This window comes from Trichosurus vulpecula, chromosome 1, assembly GCF_011100635.1.
Source record: "Trichosurus vulpecula isolate mTriVul1 chromosome 1, mTriVul1.pri, whole genome shotgun sequence".
Lineage (NCBI taxonomy): Eukaryota > Metazoa > Chordata > Mammalia > Diprotodontia > Phalangeridae > Trichosurus > Trichosurus vulpecula.
In genome coordinates, this window is record NC_050573.1 from 484,264,744 (window position 1) to 484,282,581 (window position 17,838).

Sequence of the window (17,838 nt, forward strand, 5' to 3'; positions counted from 1 at the left end):
TTCACAGGATTAAAGCACTTTTGACTAGCTATTATTTTAATTAGTATGGTGAAAGGGCTTAGTTTTAAATGGGCCAAAATGTAAAATAAATAACTTATGTGATAGTTTGAAAATGACTCTTAAACACCTCAATAGCATGTAAGGAAAATATCATGTGTAGAAAGCATAAATAAACTAAACCAAAAATATTTGTTTATTTCAAATAAGATAGGAGCCATTTTGTTTGTTTTTGAGAATTCAGAAACACATTTTCAGATTGAGGAAGTTGGCTAATGTGAGCCATTTCCCTCGGTTAGCATTACCCTATCTATTATACTCATATACTTCATGTGTAAATTCTCTGTTACCTGCTGGTCATTATCCTAACCTGTTTGATGCTACCTTGGTGCTGCTTCCCAACCAACCATGTCTTCTCGGCCTTTCTGCGCTCACCAACTGCATTTCCACAACAGTACATATCTTCCACTAATTTTTTTCTTTTTTTTCCCATTTCTCCCCTCCAATCTATTTGCCACTGTTTATCAGTGGCCATAGATATTCTACTTCCCAGTCAGCTCCATTTTATACTCTTATTACCCTTCCCCTACCTTGGCACACAGTTTTCTGCCTTCCTCTCTTGTCTCTCAAGTGTACTGACTACTGATACTCAAATTATCTGCTTCGCCCAGCGAAGAGAAACTTGAGGAAAAGGAAGAATTAATTTGTCTGGCATCACATCCCCCAGAAAGCACTGCTGATTGGCACTTTCACATGTTTAAGATATAATGATTACTTTGTTATAATAAAGACCTGAGATCATGGATTCATAAATAATGTTAGTATCATTAGAAATTAACTCTTCCAACAGCTGCCTCTTCCATTTTAGGTCCAGAGTGAACAAAGTGTTATATAAATATTAGCACAACCTGACTCCTATATCAGAGAGATGTAGAAGACAAGATTTGGAATGAAAATCCCGGCTTTGAATCCTGGCTTTGCTACTGTGTGACCTGGGAAAATTATCTAACTTCTCAGGTTCAGAATTTGCTTACCTGAAAAATGAAAGGAATATACTAGATAATCTCCAAGTTCTCTTCTAACTCTTTAGACCAGTAATCCTTTAAATGGCACTATAATGCTATGATACTAAAATTTCAAATAAATCAAATAATCTTGCTGTCACTGATATTGGATTTGGGGAAATGGAAACTGAATATTATATGTGAATCTACATATCATGTTTCTCTGATAATGGTCAAGTAATTTATGTTCATATACTTTAGCAATAATTTGTGTGAGGAACAGAATGTATACCCAGGCTGTTATTGTAAATAATTAAAGTTCTTGAATTAGGAGAAATATTCTTATAAAAGGCAGTGTAATTCAATAGAGATAAGAGTATAGTGTAGAACATGATGTAAATAGGGGGCCCCTCATGAATACAAAATGGAGAAAAGCTTAATATCTGTGGTTATAGTGGAAAATTATCTTTGGGGTCCAAGTATAATTCCTTTGTGGGAAGAAAAACAGCATGAAACTACACTATGTTAACATATATGCTTTGCAAGAATTTTGATGAAATCCTTTGTGCTCTGCATGAGTCTCATACTTATTAAAACATTGGATGGTTTTGATTGTTTGTTGTTGTTTTGTTTTTATGTAATGTGTAACATGTGCATCTGAAATGAAGCCTGACAAATATCAACTCATGAAGACAATCTACCAGCAAGGCATTTTATATTGAGTACTCTGAGTTAGGATAATGTGTACTCCAAACTTACATCAGAAACATACTAGCTGTGTTATTGGCTTGCATCTTTCTTAGACTCAGTTTCCTCATCTAAATGATAAGGCTCTTTCAGGGAGGAGTTCTAAGGATAAACTGAGATAATACGAATGATTTTGATTTAGCTTATTTATACTTTCGGGGCATGATCTCTTCCTTACAGCTGCTGAGCTGCTTAAGAGTAATTTTTAAATAATCCCACAAGTTATTTCACTTTTTGGCAATTTAAAGCCAAGTCCTTTATCCATATTAATTAAAATAATAGCTATCATTCACATAATGCTTTAATTTTGCAAAATGCTTTAGAAACATTATCTCAATTTGTCCTCACAACAACCCCAGGAGGTAGGTGCTATTGTCATCCCTATCTTAAGGCTGAGGAAACTAAGGCAAGTAAAGGTCAGGTTCCTTGACAAATCCCTATAGCACTTAGGGAATTGTCAAGAGCATTTGTGTATTTTAGACAACTTGTCTTTGAAGCAATTTTGTTTGTTTTTTTGAATTCAGTAACTCTTTTTCAGATCATTGAAGTTTAATTATCAGGGTTAAGAACTGTGGAAATATAAGACATTTCCCTCTGTTATTATATTTATTACATTTGTCTTATATGTAAATTATTGGTCACTTCCTGGTTATTTTCCTTACCTGTTTGATACTACTTGATGCCCTATCTTGATTGTAGGAGGATGCTGGTACCCTGCAAAATAATAGGGAAGTTAGGGAGAGGAGATGATTTGGGAGGAAAGATCAGTTTTGGATATGTGGAGTTAAAGATGTAAGCGAAGCATCTAGTTTGAGCTATTTAATAGGCAGTTGGAGATGCTAGAGCATAAGTTAGTCAAGTTGCCAGGTCTAGATAAGTAGATTTGAGTATCATCTGAATAGAGACATTCACTGACTCTGTGGGAGTTAATAAGATCAACAAATGAAATAGCATAGGAGGGGAAGAGAAGAAGACCCAAGGAAGAGTTCCATGGGACAGTCACAGTTAGTGGGTATAACCTGGACGAATGTATTAAGAAGAGAGTGATTGACAGTGTCAAAGGCTGGGAATCGAGAGAAGACCATTAGATTTGGAAATTAAGAGGTTACTAACAACTTTGGGGAGGGCACTTTCAGTTAAATGATGACATCAGAAACCAGACTGTAGAGAGTTAAGAAAAAAGGAAAGGAAGTGGTGGTGCCTGTTACCAAAGAGTTTGTTCACAAAATCAAGGGCTAAAATGATATGAAAGCTAGTGGGAATGGATGGATCAAATGAGGGGTTTTCTTTTCTTTTCTTTTTTTTTTTTTTGAGGATGGAGGAACCATGGGAATGTTTGTAGGCAGTAGGGATGCTGGAGGGAGCAATCTACTGGAGAAAATGGGATGGAATGAAATCATACACAGGCTTGTCAAAGAGAAGAGCTACTCCATTATGTGAAACACGACAAAGGAGGAGATTGTGGCAGAAGGCATCTACCTGGGTGATTTGGAGGAAGGAGGTGATTTGGAGGAGGAAACAAGAAAAGAGAATTCTCTATGAGTGGTCTCATTTTTTTTCTCATAAAATATAGGGCAAAGTTCTCAGCTGAGAGGGTAGGGTGAGGGAGATGCATGGGATATTTGAGGATGGGTGGAAAGGTGTTGGAAGATCCATCGTTGTGACTGGGATAGTGAATTAACTAGGGGAGTGTAAAAGGATTTCTGTGCATCAGTGAAGACCCAGTTGAGAATATGTAGCATAAATTTATAGTGAGATCTATTAGCTTTGTTTAATGATTTTCTCTAGATTTATCCTGGCATGTCTCTGCATCTACTGCCCTGTAATGTTAATGGAATAGGAAGATCTTCCCTGTCCATTAATAGGCCCATGTGATCACATATGTTCAATCACAGCTGTGATACATCCTGTGTGATATACAGCCCATTGGGGGAGGAATTTGCCTAAGGAGGAGCTTGCTTAGCGGGAGGCTTGCTTACTGGGAGGCTTGCTTGTAGGAAGGCTTCCATACCTTTTGGCACTAAGCTAACTAGGCCCTGAGTCACTATGGTTGTGAAGCCTTCTGGCTCTGAACCTATTAGCCAAATACTTATATAAATTCTGAGGTGAGATTTTGCTTTGGGGGCTTGCTTATGAGAAGAACCTTTTGATTCCCTGGACCAGACTCTGAGTAGCTATTTGTTAAGAGCCCCTGACTACTCATATGTAAATGCTCCCCTGATCCAGTGGCATATGTAGGTTGTTGGATTACTTTGTTCAGACCTGTTGATCTCTGTGTTAATTTCTCTGCTTTTATTTTCTACATGTTCAGGGTGCTAACTTTTCCCTGAACTAGTAAATGTAATTAAAGTAAGATTGCTGACCCATGTAAAAGTTGTTTTCCTTTAGAAAAGCAGATCAAAGAACCTGTGCTAGCAGGCCACCCTGGGTGTGCCAGTGTGCTTGCTTGTTACATGTCCTACTTCATTTTCTTAACTCCATGGAACAAAATAACCCTTGGTGTCTCTCCTCTCTACTTTCCTTCCTCCTTTTGTGCACTGTTTCCCCTCATTATATCTTAAGATCCTTGAGGATAGGGACTGTCTTTCTTTTTACTAGTTCTATTTATAATACAGCATAATTTCTGGAATATACTAGGAATTTAATAAATGTTTATTTGGTTGGATTGAATATGTGTAGGAGTGAAGGCAGTAGATGATCCAAGGTTGAGATCCAGTCCAGGATAGGTGATCTCACAAGCCAGGGTGCCTGGATTCATCCCCAAAGCCTGCAAATATACTTCATTCCAGCAGGGAGGACTTCAGACTTGAAACTTTGTGGGAATATGCTATATAGGAGCTTAGTCAAACTGTGACATCAATCCTTCTCCCCTCCCCAGAGACTCAGGTGCTATGTCGGCAGGGAATGATTGTATATTTGCTATTTTTATACCTTGAAGTAAATATTCCTTTGTAACAGGTAATGTAACTATTAAGAGGCTAAGTATAACTGAGCTGCAGGGTACTCCTAATTTTTTTTAAAATTTAATTTTATTTATTTCAGTTCTAAATTCTCTCCCTTCCACCTCTCCTCCCCCATTGTTGTTCAGTTGTTTTAGTCATGTCTAACTCCTCATGACCCCATTTGGGGTTTTCTTGGCAAAGATACTAGAGAAGTTTGTCATTGCCTTTTCCAGCATATTTTACAGATAAGGAAATTGAGACAAGCAGGGTTAAGTGACTTGCCCAGGGTCACACAGAAATTAAGTGTCTAAAGCAAGATTTAAACTCAGGAAGAAGAGTCTTATTGACTCCAGGTCTGGCACTTTACCCACTGGGGGTGCTATTGTATGGTTGTTTGGAGGTGACTATGGAAGTTACAGTGATTTACTGGTTACTCCACCATCTTTGCTTTCAGAAACTAGAAAAGCTTCGATTTTGATATTATCTCTTGCTTTTTTTTTGTACTGCCAGTACTTAACACAGTGCCTGACATATGGAAGGTGTTTAATAAACATTCACTGATTGAGTGGTCAATTGGTCATCATTTTTTAAGGCACAATAGTATTTTATCACATTCATATACCATAACTTGTTCAGCCATTCCCTGATTGATGGGTATCCTTTCAGTTTCCAATTCATTGATTCCACAAAAAGAGCTGCTATAAATATTTTTATACATTTGGATCCTCTTACTCTTTTGTTTAATCTTTTTGGGGTATAACCCTAGTAGCAGTATTTCTAGGTCAAAAGGTCACAGTTTAAGTGATTTTTGGGGGGTATACTTCCAAACTGCTTTCAAGAATTGTTGAACTATAGTTCCACCAACAATGCATTTGTGTACCTTTTTTCCCCACATTTCCTCTAGTCTTAGTCATTTTAGCCAACCTAATGGATATGAAATGATACCTCAGAGTTGTTTTAACTTGCAGTTCTCTAATTATTAGTGATTTAAAGCATTTTATATTGCTATCGATAGCTTTAATTTCTTCCTCTGAAAACTGCCTACTCATATCCTTTGATCAGTATTTTTTAATTGGAAAATTGCTATAATCCTTGTAAACTTGACTCAGTTCTCTATATATTTTAGGAGTTTTATCAAAGAAAAATATGGAATTCATGAATCGAATTTTAGTATTTCACTTTTGATGGGGCTGTACCAATCTTTTTTGTTTTGTTGTAATTTTAGTATATGTGTTGCTGAAGTGAGCAAACTATATCCTTATTTTTTGCAGCACGTAGTATTTGCTTTATAGTTAACTCCAGGTTTTGTTTTAATTGACTGCACCTTTGGCTGCAAAGTATAAAATCAATCTGAGCTATATATTGACCTGTTGATGACCATGTGTAGAGTCACCTTTTGGGTTGTTGCAAAAGAATGTTTGCTAAGACCAGCAAGTTATCTTGACAAAGCTATTAGTGTCTGCCCTGCTTCATTTTGTACTCCAAGGCCAAACTTGCCTATTATTCAATTATCTTTTGATTTCCTACTTCAGCATTCCAATACCCTATGATTTACGTGTCACTGTTTTTGGTTTTATTTCTAGAAAATTTTCTAGGTCTTCATAAAACTAGGCAATTTTAGCCTCCTCCAGTGGTTGGAGCATAGACTCGTATTACTGTGATGTTGAATGGTTTGCCTTGGATTCAAACTGATATCATTTGGTCATTACTGAGATGATATCCCAGCACCTGCTTTCTCACCCTTTTATGAGGGCTACTCTATTTCTTCTAAGGAATTCTTGCCCACAATAATCTATGTACTGATAACCTGTATTAAAGTCATCCATACATGTCCATTTAAGTTCACTGACACCCAGGATGTTAATATTTAATCTTTCCATCTCCTATTTGACCACATCTAGCTTACCTTGATTCATAAATCTTACAGTCCAGATTCCTATGCAGTATTGATTTTCACAGCATTGGACTTTCCTTTTGCCGCTAGATGCATCTGCATCTAAACTTCATTTTTGGCTTTGGCTAGATCAAAAGCCAGAATTAAGGTTGTTGGAAGAAATATCAACAATCTGAGATATGTAGATGATACCATTCTGATGGCAGAAAGTGAAAAAGAATAAAGAAGCCTATTGATAAGGATGAAATAGGAGAGTATAAAGGCTGGCTTGACGCTTAACATAAAAAAAGATTTATTCACTGGAATGTCAAATACTGAAGCTGAAACTTAAATACTTTGGCCATATAATGAGAAGACAGGATTCAGTGGAAAATACCCTGATGTTGGGAAAGACTGAAGGCAAAGGCAAAAGGGGATGGCAGAGAGTGAGATGATAGATGGTGTCATGGAAACAACAAACAGGAACTTGGACAGATTTTGAGAGATAGTGGAGGATAGGAGAGCTTAGCATTCTATGATCCATGGTGTCAAAAAGAATCAGACACAAATGAACAACTGAACAACAACATTTACTTCACATCATATGCCATAATTTATGCCATTTCTCAATTGTTTGGTTTCCCTTTAATTTCTGTTTTATTTTCATCATCACAAAAAGTGTTGATAAAAAGTTTTTTATACATATATGGTCATTTTCTGATTTATTTGCTCTGTTTTGGTTATTGTCCTAGCAGTGGTGTAACTGAGACCACTGTTTAGTAATTGTGTAATTCAAAATTGCTTTCCATAATGGTTGTACACAGTTCCACCAGTGTTCATCAAAGTACCTTTTTTCCTGTATCCCCTACAACAGTTGTTATTTTCCTTTTCTTTCTTTTTACTCTGATTTAGTTTATGTTTTTCAATGGAACGTCTTCCCTCTTCTCTCCTCTCCTCTTCTGACCTCTTCCATCCTCTCCTCTTCTCTCTTTTAAAACAAAGGTTAAGCTTCTTTACTTTAGGGAGAAGCAAATAAGTTAAAGTGAACTAGGAAGCATCCTATAGGAATAATTGATTTCCTCTCTGGAGAGAGGGAAGAGGTTAGGTCAGGAAAGAATGTATCACGGGTTTCTTGTTCTTTCTGTCCTGGCACCAGACACATTACTTTCAGTGGCATTAGCAAGACTTCAGCTTCTGCTCTCCATGTCTTCTTACTTTGACTCTCATTTTTTTATGCTTCTACCTTGGCTAAGGTTTCATGTCTTCTACCCTTAAGCTCTTTTCCCAAGTGTGTGTGTGTGTGTGTGTGTGTGTGTGTGTGTGTGTGTGTGTGTGTGTGTATGTGTGTGTGTGTGTGTACATGCTCCATGAGGACTTTGGGAATTGAGGTCAACCCACTCTAGCCAGTGCCATTGGGCACTTCTTCCCAAGTCTTTTGAAATATTGACACCTGTGGGCATGACCAAAAGATCAATTCTATTTACTATCATATGGGCTTCTCTTCCCTACATTTTTGTCATTTTAAATTTCCTTATATATCAGATATTCCTTTAAAACATATCATTTATACTGGGAAACTCCACTATCATCTTGCTGACACAATATACGATTCTCTGAGCACTGACAGAAGAATGAGCCTTTATCCAAAATGAACTAAAAAAACTTCCTAAATGTTCAGGTCTCTACAAATATTAAAATTGGAATATGACTGTAAGATTTTAGCAGATGGTACTGTATTTAGGAAGTTAAAAGCCTATGTCTTTTGTTTGTTTGCTTTTGTTTTTTATTGTTTTAATGGGACAACAGAATTAGGAGAAAAGAACATTTTTACCAGACTAACATTTTGGTAAGATGTAATTTGTGTATAACCATCTGATTAGTCTCTTTAGGCTAGTATTTTTAGCTAAATCTGAATTTTCTGTAAATAATCAATCAATCAACTAGCATTTATTGAGCTTCTAATATCTTGCAGACCCTAAGGTAAACACTGAGGATCCAAAGGCAAACAAGAAATAGTCCTTGCTCTCCAGGGGCTTATAGTCTATTGGGAGAGGATGTTGTGAACATATACAAGCTTACAAAAATCTATATAAAATAAATAGAAGGTAATTTCAGGGAGGGAGGCATAGCAACAATGATATTTTATTTCAGTTATACAGCTGTGCTGTTTGCTGTTTGGCTATTTGAATGAGCCCCAGAGTCGAGGGACTCAGTGTCTTTTAATGACAGCATGAATTACAGTGAGTACAAATACTAAAGAGACCACAAATCCCCAAAGTCTGCAAATCTAGTTTATTTCAGCAAGAATCCAGGAGTCGTTAGGAAACCTGAAGAGATATAGTACTTAGAGTTAAAGTAAGGATAACATGTATTTATTTTAAAAATATCTTAGTCTGTGAAATTGTAGAATGAAATGTAAAAATAATAGAAAGTCCAACATTCCTTCTGAAGGGTAGCAGTTTTCATTTGGAATGTCAATATTTTAGGTTCTGCTTTCTTTCCAAACATAAAACACTCATATTTAGCCCTTCTAATTTTGATCTCTTGGCTTGTCAGGAATTCTTTTAGTATTCTATTTTTAAAGTAAGATATCTCCTTAATAATGGAAACACGTATATCAAATTCAGTATTTAAATTACCACCTTGAATGACTGCCTGATATAATCTTCATTTTATATCCTTTCATAAATTTTTATTGTTTTGACAACATGGTTTTTGTGAATTGTGATAAGCTCAGGGATTTTGTGGGTGTAATGAACAAGATAAGCAGGGTAAAAAGTTTTTTGTCTTAGGAAAACTACATTCAGCGCTGCAAGGTAAGTCAAACTTCTTGAATATAATCTTTGCAATTATTGGCACAATTTTCTAAGCTGTTTGATTGTGTCCTTTTGCTGAAAAGAGAGGCATGAGAAACACCAAACTCATACATTTTTGGGAGTTCTTTTTACTTCTCTCCTGAGCCAACAGCCTTTCAGCCAGAGAAAAACATGAAAGAAAGGATGACCTTTCTGATTTGGAGTGACATAATAAATGAAGTTGCTCTAGACTCATCAAATTCTTTTTCTCTAAGTGCTTTTTAAACACCATCCCTTCCTATGTCAGAATTAGCATTTAAAAATTAATGTAACTTCTTAGTCTAGGACAGCAGTAGCTAGACTTCCTTATATCAGAGGTTAAGCAAAGGTTGTGATGTTACAGATCAGAACTAAATAGGACACTGATATTGAGAAACTGGAACCCTGTTACTTAGACTAATAATGAATCAAGTCAATGAGACAAAGGGTCCCCAAAGGTGAGATAGAAAAAAATCTGAATACAAATGGCCATATTATTATTATTAATGTATCCATTCATGAAAAATTTGTAATAATAATTTATACCACTGAAGAGACAAGACTTTTGTGAGCCCAGAGATGTGAATAGAGGACATGTCATTGCATTTCTCAATTCACAAGTTAACAACGGGAAAATCTTTTATCAATTATCTGTGTCAGTTTCTCCCATAAAGATAGGCAACTACTGAATGAGAAAATTCCTCTACCAATGTAGATAGTCATTATTTCTTGACATTATATTCTTAAAGAGTTTCCCAGGGCAATAATCTTGAAATGCTGTTGATTGCACACCTCTATCAGCATGTATCCTCCATATATGAATGTTTACTTATTTATGAATTATGTACATGTAAAACAACTATGTATGTCATAAAACTTGCAGAGCAATGAAAATTTGAAAGTGAGAAAAAGAGGGTCAATAGGGATCCATTGGAGTATAACAAATAAGGGACCGACATTGTCAGACCAGCACTTCAGGAAAATAACTTTGTGAATTTTTGTGATTATTTGGTCTCTTTTCCTCAAGTCTTGTCCCACCCTAAACCAAAGAGACCAAATAATAAACTTCAAACCATGGGAGTCTGAAAAAGGATGTTAAGTACATGAAGAGAGATGAAAACTATGTCGTAAAAGAAGAAAACTGACTGATGGGGTATGTGCGGAGTGATTGGATAGAGTGAGGAAGATTCAGAGATGACACCCAGCTATGAACTTGTGTGACTAGAAGGATGGCAGTGTCTATAATAGGGAAATTAGGAAAAAGAGATAAGTTTGAGGGTAAAGCTAATGTAGAGAGGTCTATCTGTGGTACAGATAACAGGAATCAATGCATGTCTGCTCGAACTGTGTGACTCATTCTGTTCTACTCAAAATGAAAAGCTATGTTCTTACTCTGATGTCACTGCCCTGACAGTAGAGTCAACCTTATAAGGTGGTATCTGCCATAATCTTGAAGGGATCAGATTGGTGAAGAGTGGGTAGGCTATTAGGGGTTGGAAATTTTCCCAATGCTGCCTTTTTAGCTGCTGGGTTCTGGATTAGCAGTTGTTATGTGTCCCAAAGGGCTAACACTCAGAAGGAGAAATGTTAGGAACTTGCATTGTAAAGAAGGGAGAAGTGGAAGGAATAAGCATTTATAAAATGTCTGTTGTGTAGCAGGCACTGTACTGAATGCTTTACAAATATCTCATTTGATCCTTTCATTTTAAAGTTAAGGCAAACTAAGGTTAAATATCTAGTCCAAGGTCATACCCATAATAAATATCTGGGTCAGATTTGAACTCAGGTTTTCCTGCCTCCAGGCTCAGCTGAAGGGAAGAGTAGGAGATTGTTGAGGTATGAATGTAGGTAGACAAAGTCTAAGACTGGCTATCATAGGGATGAAACTCATATTTTCACTGTAATTGCTTGATCAAAAAATCTTTTGGGTGATGCCACAGCTCTCCTGAAGTCATACAGTGGTACTTTGGCAACCACTGGCATTGGAAGGTTAAGTGACTTTCCCAGGATCAACTAGACACTACATATCATAGTTGGGACTTGAATCAAACTATTTTTGATTCTGCTATGCCACACTTTCATTTTCAGGTGAGGAAAGTGAGCCTTAGAGATGTTAAATTAATTTCAGAAGGCCACATAGCTAGTAAGTTGCAAAGTTATTTGAGAAGTGATGGTTTTAAATAAAGAAGCTAGGTGGCACATTGTATTTAGAGTCAGGAAGTTAAATCATATTTCAGATGTGTGTGACCCTGTGTGACCCTGGGCAGTTCACTTATCCTCTCTCAGCTGTTTTTGTTCACCTATAAAATGGGATTGTTATTGGATCAAATGAGGTAATTTTTGTAAGGTCTTTTGTAAGCCTTAATATATTATGTAAATATTATCTATTATTGAGGTAATTATTAAGTTTTCAAAGTATTGTAGGGGTAAAGATAAGGCAGCATTTAAGAATATTTTTTCAACTGATAACTTTATTTCCATAGCTATTTCAAAGACAACGATTTAACTATTCCCATGAAAAAGAAAGTGGTCGTAAAAAACATTTTAATTATGTATTATCCTGTATAGTAAGGTATACAATATATTATCTTTCTTGTTTCAGATGACTAGATCAGTGTGGACCATATAAAGGGTATCTTTTTGAAAGCTAAGGGTCTAAAATAAAGGCTTAAACAAAACCAGTCCGCTGGAAGGTTGAATTCTTAGCACTGTTCTCCCAACTAGTAATTAAAGTACTTTGGTTTTCCATCAGTTTTCTGGCCTCTCATATCCTCACATCATGGCTTTTAAAGACTCAAGTATAGATTTCTGAACCAATTTAATGTTTACTCCCTGTTGGAGACTGGCTTCCCTTTAGAAGCAGTCTCTGTACTTCTCCTAACATCATCAAGATCTTTATCAGCAGAACCTTCTTGCATATAAGTCTCACAGTATTTATACAACTCAAAGAAAAAAATGTTGGGCAATTATGTGGGTAATTTAATTGTAGACCATACTATTTTAGAGATAGAACTGGACCTTAGATTGTCTACTCAAAACCTCTTATTTTAGAGATGAAGACCCTGAAATACAGAGGTATTATGAATAAACATTATAGGTCTGTTCCCTTTTCATCTGATTTAGTTGTTCATGTTGACTAAAACAGCCAAAATCTTTTGTCTCCCTTTCACTTCAGAATGGATGGATACTTTCTAAATGATATTGTTATCGTTCACCCTTTTCTATTTTTTCAAAGAGGACCAATGACATCATTGGGTGATATCTTTCTTGACTTACATGTGAATTGGATTTACGTGTGGCAAAGTTGAATAAAGTCACCAGCCTCACTCTCTTCCAGGGTCATTGAAATCCAGTGACAGGATAAAAGTCAAGACAATTGCTGATGGCCCAAGATGCAGTGGATGAACTTGGTTCTTTGATGTGTGACCAAGCTTTAAGCACCATCATCATGGTTGTTGGAACAAATTGCTCTCATCTGCCCATTCCATTGGAGGAAGTTTCACATGCTTGGGGTAGACATGCCTCTAACTCACTGACACATGTGAGGCCTGTTGGCTGCCCTCAATCTGGTTTTTCCCTTCTGCTGAAACACTTCTATCAAGGTATGGCCACTGTACATGCTACAGCTTCTTGGAGTCACAGGTGAGATTTGGGTAACAGGTGGACACCAAAGGTGAATTAGCAACCCTGAAAAGGTTTGTGCCAGAGGATGCTAGTCCTCCTTCATTACCCCATATGCCACGTTCTAAATGAAGAAGGAAGGAGGAAGAAAAACAAAAGTAAAGTTATTATCAGATAAACAGAAGCCAAATAACTCTTATTCTCTAATGCCATACAACTGAATAAATGTAAAGGAATGAAAGAGTGGTAGAAAATTATACCAAAAGCCCAAACAACCTTTCCCTCCTTTCAAGCTAATGTCTTATCTATCTGATTTCCTGCTTTGACATCCTCCTTCTCCTCATTTTCTTTATAGATTCAGCTCAAAAAGTGCCTGCTATATGTAAGGTTCTTTACTGGATGATGAGGCTATGAAGATAAAAATGAAAAAGAATCTCTTTCCTCAGGTTGTGTACATTCTACTGACAACTCCTTCCCTCAAGGAACTTAACATTTATTGACATACTTTCCCTTCAGATAGCTTACTGGGGTTATACAGCTTGTATTGAGATGAGTATTATATATAAATTATATGCACATTATGACCTATATATGTATGTATGCATATATGTATATATATATATACATATATATATATATATATATATAGTATATATAAATTTTTTTTTAAAAAATTAAAGAACTCATATGGGAGATGATCTCTAAGCTGTACTTTGAAGAAAATTAAAACCCCTAAGAGATGAGGTTGAGTACAGAGTGCATTCAAGACATTCAAATGTACAGAAGTGAAAGCTCGAATGTCACTTTGAAAAGTATTGGCTAGCAGGACAGTTTGACTCTAATGTAGAGAGAATGTGACAGGGAAAAAAGAAATAGGGTTGTAAAGGTATGTGGGAACCTGACTGTGAATGGTTTCAGATGCTAAGCAGAAGAGGTTGTATTTTATCTTAGAGTCAATTAAAAATACTTAAGATTTTTAAGTATAGGAGTGACATGGTAAAATATTTTTCAACAATTTGAGAGTCTGGTGGAGGATAGATTGGAGATCTGCAAGGCTAAATGCAAGGAGTACAATTGGGAAGCTGCTGTAACAGACCAGCTGAGAGGCAAAGGGGGCCAGAATTAAGGTAGAGACTGAGCCAGTAGATGGAGTAGAGAAGATGTGGTTGTAGAATGGACTATACTTGGATGTGGAGGTGAAAGAGAGGGAAAAGTAAAGATTGACTCTGGGATTCGATTTTCTTCTTCTCGATATTGATTCTTAATGGAAAGATAGTACAATTCAATCTGATCCAATCCAATTCAATCCAAAAAGCTTTTGTTGAGGATTTCATTTTACAATAAGAATATATTTTAACTCAAGGTCATGCTATGTCCTCTGCTTCCTGGAAATAGACATACTGAGTAGAACGAATATTTGTTTTAATCAAAAAGATACCAATAAACATTTATTTGAGTCTGAGTTTTATCATCATCTTCCATAATTTTATAAGAAGTCACACTGTGCTTAGAATAGCAGTTTTTATAATGCCACTTAATGTTAGTTTTTGTCATATGAAGGTAAAGAAAAAGGATTGGATTCACATTCTGCTTTTGTGAACTTTATTTTGAAGATAATACCAATAAATATCCTACAAATATATATTTTACACCTTATTATACTTGAATAGACAAAGCCTGGACACACATTAATGTTATCCTTCTGTGGTATAATGTGTTTTCCTAACTCTTTTCAAAAAAGGTATAGTTCGATTTAGATCCAATGAAAAAATGTATACAAAGAAACTTTGGAAACTACAAATAACTGTAAGTATAAAGTGTTTTTATTTTGAACTCTGTCTTTTTAAGTACTAAGAGTTTTTACTTAGATTAATTCTATTAGTCAGTAAATTAATAATTCTTACAGTTCAGATTTATCAATGTGATTTATTGGAATTCAATTAAATCCCACACACATTTATTTATTTCTTATTTACTTTTAAATTTTTTATATTTATATTTAAAGTTTTTAGTTTCAGGTTCTGTTATTTCCTCCCTCCCTACCCTTCCATCTCCCTGAAACAATAAACAATCAGATATATGTGCGTAATTACCACATGGATTTATTAAGCAATTAGCACATGTGAGGCCTTGTGCTCAGTGTGGGAGAGACAAAGTAGAGGAACTGGAGTTGTCCCTTGGTTTTTAATTTTCGTTCTGTCCCTATGTAGCTGAAGGACCCAAGACAAGTCCCTTAACTGCCCCATGTTCCTGAATATAAACTTGGTGCTTTGAGATCTTCCTTAATGTTTCTAGGTAACTAGGATGCCATTTAGCAAATTACTTTTCCAGTACAGCATCTGAAACTGCCAAATTCTTATGGGAAGCCAGAAAGTATTCAGTTAAGGAATATAATTTATTGCTCAGGCAATAGCCTAAATATTGTATCTTGCTGCATGGATATAGGGTGGGTATTCATTTGTGGTAAATGGTATCTAGGAAGGGTTTCCTTCAATTTAGGGTCTTTAGTCTTGGTGAACCATTCTTCAATGGAAAGAAGTGACCACATACTGAACAATAAACAATCCTATCTTGGCTCCTCAAATCTACTATTGGCTGAGATTTCTTTCCTGGCCAAGAGTGAAGCTACATTTAGAAGAAAGGGGGAGACATACATTTGAATCTATATGACCACTTCAAGGGATTTGTTATTTGCATTAATTGGGACCTAGATATAATCTGTACTACATACTAGCCTCTCAAGGTCGTTATGAAGATTGTATTTTGTATATTGTAACACAAATTTCTTACCTTACTAGCTGGCTGGTAATTCTTGCTTTTGGTGCCAATAGTTTTAAAAATCTTATGATGGTAAAGATCTTTGTTAAAATGCAATTATATTATTTTAGAAAGATAATACAGCTGATTTTTACCACTGATATCTGAGCCTGATTTAGATGGTCAAATTTGCTAGCAGAAAGCAGAGGCCTGTAAAAATGACCTTTTTTAAAATCAAAAAATAAAAGAGACAAAAGATGAATTTGGGGTAAATAGCCTAGGAAGCATAAGAGGGGGCAGGGGAAGGGATGTTTCTTGAAAGGGAGATGGGAAAAAGAATAGGCACTGGTCAAAACCCCAATTTGTCTCCTTCAAAGTTTTGCTTCAGGTCAGCCCTGCCTCTGGGAGATGAATAGGGAAAAAATTTGTCAGTTGTAAAAACTGGTAGAAATAGTTTTACTTCTTGCCACAATTGCAAAATATTGGTGTTGCTGCTGCTGCTGATAATTTTTAGGCTTTCTGCATGTATGCTAAGCATACTTTAAATTTTAATATCAAAACAATCAATTCTTCAAAGTGTCTTATTATGCATTGTTTTTATTTTTTTCTAGTTCAGTTCATATGTTACCTGAGTGCAAATTATCTCAAACAGGATTATATATGTGGAGGTTGAACATCATCTAGTCTAAATTGCCTTTTTTTTTACTGATAAAGATCCTGAGTACAAGGTAATTTAAGTAAAATTCCCAGTGTCATGTAAGTTGTAACTGGCACAGCTGAGATTTGAACCTAGGTATTCTGATTTTAAACCTTGAGCTCTTTCCACATTATGACATAATGTGATGCTTCAATGCAATTGAAATACAGGGTATTCCAAAAGTCTTAAGTGAAATTTAAAGCAGTCAAACTTCAGATCAGAGGCTTCAAACTGCAGTAAGACTATTGCGACAATCTGCATATAATGTATTGTTTGCTTTCTTCATATAAAATACATTCGTGTTATAAAGGAAAAAATAAGTTCTCAAAATATATAAGTTCAAGTATTGAATGAATGAATAGAAAATATCTATTGGATGGTTGTGTACAGATTAAAAATGATATTGAATAAAATATTCAAAGAGAAAATTGTTGAATTTGGTATGGACAAAATCTGTTCTCCGTTATTCTTTTTTTTTTGTATCATATGAAACTTTAAAAAAATAGAGCTACATAATGCATTTTCAGGGTAGGTTGTAACCCCACTGGGCTTTTTATTTATTTTTTGAGGCAATCAGGGCTAAGTGACTTGCCTAGAGTAATACAGCTATAAGTGTCAAGTGCCTGAAGGCCAGATATGAACTCAGGTCCTACTGACTCCCAGGCCAGAGTTGTATTTACTGGGCCACCTAGCTGCCTTCTGCTGGGCTTTTAATCCTAAAGTCTGAGTTCCATGTCTAAGCTCTGCTCCTTAGAAGCCCTCTTACCTCTTTCTCTCCATATCTCTTTTGGTGATCTCATCAGTTTATATGATTCATTTATGTCAATGACACAGATATATGTATCTAGTTATAATTTTTCTCCTGAGCTCCAGTCCTACATCCTAATTGTTTATTAGAGAAGTTGAGTTGGATTTACATAGACTTCTCAAACTCAATATGTTCACAAGGCAATTCATCTCTCTCTCTTCCCAAACCCACTTGTCTTTCCAACTTTCTTATATTTGTTTGCAATAATACCATCCTTAGAGTCCAAAAATATTTTGAAACACCTTTTCATCTATCTCCACACTGTCTCTTGAATCTGTCTCCTCTCCACTCACACAACAGTCACTTTATTTCAAGCCCCCATCAACTCTCTTCCAGACTACTGCAAACCCAAATTGATCTCCCAGATTCATTTTCCCTCAAGTCTCTCTTTCTTTCACATAGCTGACAGAGTAACATTCCAAAAAATCAGGTCTGAGAATGTTACTCCCATGGTCAATAAATTCCAATGACTACCTTTAATTCTAGGATCAAATACAAAATTCTCTTTTTTTTGGTTTTTAAAACTCTGCATAGCCTTTATCTATCCTATGTGTCCAA